Source organism: Penaeus vannamei, chromosome 23 (genome assembly GCF_042767895.1).
Source record: "Penaeus vannamei isolate JL-2024 chromosome 23, ASM4276789v1, whole genome shotgun sequence".
Taxonomy (NCBI): Eukaryota; Metazoa; Arthropoda; class Malacostraca; order Decapoda; family Penaeidae; genus Penaeus; species Penaeus vannamei.
In genome coordinates, this window is record NC_091571.1 from 34489374 (window position 1) to 34494731 (window position 5358).

Below are 5358 nucleotides of genomic sequence, written 5' to 3' on the forward strand. Positions count from 1 at the left end.
GTCTAGAGGCATTTCCTTTGAATGAGGCGCTCGGGATGAAAGGTAAATAAATGTATATTCGAGTTTTGTTGCCGTAATGTTTAAGGAAGATGAGCAGCTGAAGCCTTCGTTGGGTTCTGGAAATGCGGGGGATTTGGGTCCTCTGTGGTCGGCGGGATTTTGGATTTCGTGAGGTTTATTGGATATGAAATGGGTAAATACCTAAAGATTCCTGGTGGATGCAGTTCACCTCCAAACCATAAGTACAAGGGCATGTACCAAAGCCAACCCTGGGATAACTTCAGAATTCCAGGAATCTTCCTGAATACACTCCTGTCCAATTCCAGGTTTATGAAAAAGTGATACGAATAACAAAACTAAGCTGATCAAGTCGTTGAATTAATGGCCTCATTCATAACAGTTAGCTTGTTCTAATACGGTGTCAAGTGGATACTTTCATGAACGAAAATATGATTAAAGAGAGTAAGATAATCCTGAACAATGGAGGGTGATCGTTACCTCCGACAAGATGGTAATAATTTTGTTATCGTTAGTTAGTTTGTTGATTAACCGGATAATTCAAAAGTTAAGAACAGTTTTTTCTATCTTCCTACTAGAGGTATGTCTTAGACTAACAGATGCCATTAAATTTTGATGGTAATTCAGATCTGAAATTTGTTTTTTAAATTGCATCAGTTACTCCTAGTGCTAGGGGTAACTTATCATTATTAACACCGCGAGATGAGAACAATTACATTTTGGAGCTTGACTTATTATTATCCTATTGCCTTGGCCGAGGTATGCGCTTTCTGAGTGCTTCTAGTTTCAGTAATGGGGCCATGATACAACAATAGCCAATGATACATGATGTGTAGTAATTGTTGATAATGGTATATGATGATACTATTAGCCATACAGTATAAAAATATGAAGTACAGACCAAAATGAACGACCTCTCTCTCTCTCTCTCTCTCTCTCTCTCTCTCTCTCTCTCTCTCTCTCTCTCTCTCCCTCTCTCTCTCTCTCTCTCTCTCTCTCTTTCTCTCTCTCTCTCACTCTGTGTGAGAGAGAGAGATTGATTGTCTTGAACTACTCTCTTTTGCAGAAACAGATACCATATCCAACCTGTCGATCTGCACCTGGTTCTCCCTGCGCCTCCGGACGTCACAGCCAACTCTGTTCAGTTACGCCTGCAGCAGATTAGAAACAAATTGCTTCGTGTTGTGTGAGTCTTCTAACCCTTTGCTTTTCTGTACCGGGGGACCATGTACACCAAAGGGACCCCAATATAATAAAGGAAAATTGCATTGATAGTCTTATAAATGCTTCTATTTACTGCGTCTCTCTTAAGGCCTGCGTTTCAATGAATATTTAAGTATTTTGAATAACCACTAACAGTAAACAGGGTAACTTGGACAGCACTGAAAAGATACAAATCTAGGCTAAACAGTGAAAGAATGCTATGTATCCCTTTACCTAAGTATAAGGACTGGAATCCTTAATGGAAATGACCTATAAAACTCAAACATACCAACATGGTTTTGTTAGGATAAGTCCATGTAAAACAAGTTGTTTGTCCTTGACCATTTTGAATTCCGTTTCCATTATTGGTGTTAATCATTTAATTGGGTTTGTAATTTACATAAACGTTTTGTCCACAAGATGTATAAGTCGGAACAATTACATAATTTTACTACATACGTCAATGGGCTATTCTTATTTCATAGGCTTATGGGTTTCCTTTGATATTTTAAAAGTCATACGGGGACAGTGGGGAAAAAGAGGTTGAGATCCATTGTCGAAGAGGAAAGTGGCAATAGAATTTTTTAATTCTATGGTAAAAATAAATTTACTCTTGAGCTATTAATGATAAAAACAATATACTTATTTCGTATGTGTGACACGTAAAACAACAGGGTATCTTTTTCTTTTGTTAGTTCATTGTGATTACATTGCACGGGAATGGTTTAGACCATTGTTTGCTGCGGGGTGTAGTGGTAACATTCTCGTGTAGCAATCTTTCTAGCCTGTGTTCAAACCCTAGCTATTCCTTCCACAGAGGGAGTCTTTTAGAAGCACAATAAACTCACAACTGGACTAAAGTTACAAGAGCTTATCACATCAGTCCCTACACTATTATCATTGTTATTTTAAAAAGGGTGTTAATCATGCGAACGTGTAAGGACAATGCTCCAATCTAAAGTTTTTATTTTCTAGGTCTATGCGACGACGGTATCAGCGTTGTTCTCGTAGCTGTAGGCACGGGAAGAATATACAAGGCTGTTCCAGTGAGAATAGAACCTCTTCAGTGGTATCATATGTGCTTGGTGCTTGAAGAACAGGGAGAGAAGACTGGCCAGATTAAGCTCTTCTTTAACGGCGTCGAGAGACATCGCTTTTCCGCTGTCCGAGCTTTGCCTTTTAATGGTTCTCTCTTTCTGGGGCAAGAGCAGGATGCATTTCGAGGAGGCTTTGTCGAGGAGCAAGCATTTGTAGGACGCTTGGCGGGTCTGACTATTTCGACAGAAGCCTTGACATCAGAGCAGGTGAAGAGACTGGCTTCCTGTTCGGAGCGGCTGAGTGATGCTGGCAACGTCCAGCTCATGGAACACGGGAATGTGTCAAAGTCACATTTAGATGTTTGTTCTGAAGTCTCTGAATCACAGCTTTTACTGATACCGATATTAGTAGAAAATGATGCAGAAAGTGCTAGTTTTTGCAGGATGTTACGCATGAATCCTGCACTGCCCAAATCAGAGGCTGAAAATGCAAGATTTACCAAAGTTTTATTAGCAAACAAGCTTCCTTGTCGAGATACAAAATATATGACAAATGCGATGGCTTGGCTAAACAATGAAGAGTTACCAGGGAACTTGTCCCAAGAAGAACTTGAGTTCTTAAAGAACCACTACAAGACAACTAGCGAGAGTAAAGGTATGCGTCTTATTGACAATGGTCTGTGGATGAGAGGAAGTGCGGTCGCTGCATGTCCCTTATGCACTGGGAAGCCCGAAGCCACGATATTCATGCTAGGGCTGTGCGAAGGGGAAGCGGGCCAGCCACAGGAGTACATGACTTTCTACCCACGACTCGGTGCCTCAGGTTCTCTCCTTCTCGTCTCTTCTATGGGCATTACTATAGAAAAACTGGACGAGTGGACGATGCGCCATGAGCCCTCCGGTGTGGCGATGGCGACCACCTCCCTCAGGAGAAGCCCGTTTGGTTCTATGCTTTGGAGTGTGAAGGACACTCTGGACTTCTGCAGTTCCCCGAGAAAGGCCAATGAACCTGTGGTGATTACTCTGAGTAACTGTACGATGGATGAGTTTACCTGTGGCGATGGGCTGTGCATTCCGTTCAGGGACAGGTGCTCCAATACATACGAATGCAACGATATGACAGATGAAGAAAATTGTCAAAAGAACTACAGCTCACTCATGCCACCGCCTCAACGGCCGTTTCTTCTCAACATTACTGTCTCCTTGACAAAGGTATCTAATAGAAAATGAATGTTCTCAGTGTGTGTGACAATTCAGTCATAGTCAGCCTAGTAGGTATATATACTTTACCATTAAATAATCTTACCAGTGCTTTCTACATTTGTCCTATTTGATATACAAGCAGTTTTTCACCCAGTCTGCCTCGCACAGGTGGCCTCAGTAGACATCGTGTCGCAGAACCTCGAAGTGCGACTGGAGTGGCACTTGGAGTGGTACGACGAACGACGTCAGTACCACAACCTCGCAGACGACCCCATGCGCAATGTTTTCAATCAGCTGGAAGGACTCTGGATCCCGGCTCTTGTGGCAAGGATTTTCTCCTTTTTTCTTTTTTTGGAATGTCTTCATATATCATTAGTTTTTTGTTTTTTTTCCTTTCAATAAAGCAAATATACATCGATCCAAAGACTTTTTCAACTTCAGATTGACAATGAGGAGTCCCTGCACGGTCGAGATACTCCCCTGACCTACGTTACGGTGGTGAAACAAGGGACGCCCATCAGAGCAGGAAATGGTAAGTGTACCTAAATGCGAGAGAAAAAAAAAGTTTCCTGAGCTTGCTACATTTATTCATGAAAAAAAAACGGTGTGTGTGTGTGTGTGTGTGTGCTTGATATTTTATTCATATGTGAATAGTAGCAATGAAGTTGAATGTTGAAGGTGTATTTCCTATCAGAAGAAACAAACAAATAATCACCAATGTTCCCTACCAGATTACCTGTACAGTGGGAAGGACAACAGACTCAAGCACAGCATCAAATCTTCATATTACATCACCTGCAACTTCAACCTTCAAAATTACCCTTTCGATAGACAAACATGCACGATCACATTCAACATTTCCAACCTCGCTGGCTACCCCGTGAAGCTGCAGGGTAGTCTGAAGGATCAGGGGTCAGGTCGAGGTCTTACAGAGTACGTCCTCTCGAACACCAGTCTTGCGTTGGGCAGCAAGGGCGGTGTTGTGTTTGTGCGTCTGCAGCGGAAGCCAACCTACCACCTGGTCAGCACTTACATCCCGGTGCTGCTGCTGGACGTCATTGGCTACGGGACGCTCTTTATCAGCGCTGACGACTTTCAAGTTTGCTCTCATTATCTCGTTAACTTTGCAAGGATTCAGACATTGTAAGAGAATCATCAGTGGTGGTTGAATGTACTATATGTTAATTTATTTTAGTTTTCTGGGTGAGCATGTTTCCTGTCGAGAATTGTTTACATACTCCTTTTATAAGACGATAAGAAATCAATGAATATTAATTCTCCAAACGCATTTCGTGTATCACAATGAACAAAAGATATACCTGTCGCTGTAGCCCTTATGTTGTCACTTTTGAATATGAGAAACTGACCTTTATTTACAAACACTTTCTTTGTCTCTCCTTCAGGACCGTGGGACAATGAGCCTGACGACCTTGCTGGTCCTCGTGTCCCTCTACTCAGACACCGCCACGTCGCTCCCGAAGACGTCCTACCTGAAGCTGATCGATTTCTGGTTCATCTTCAGCATCTCCTTCCTCTCCGCCATCATCGCCTTCCACCTCGCCACCAACAGAGCAGCGGCGTTCCCCAAGGCCAAGGCTGTGGTCCCCCTTGGTGTCCCTCCCGTGCCTGTGACTCTGAAATGGTGGAGCACTGAGCGGGTTTTCAAAATGGCTCAGTTCGTCTACGCTCTCGCCTTCCTCCTCTTTCAGATCTTATATTGGTCATACACCCTCCAGCTGCCTTATCATTAGGTGGAGCTTAAAAGGAAATGTGGAAAAGGGATAATATCGATAAGATTTACTGTTCTTATAGATGCCAGAGACTTAATTATCTCATTCAAGTGCACGGAGGCACCAATGTTATTCTTGTTCTTTTGTTGTCGCTGAGTCTGTTCTCT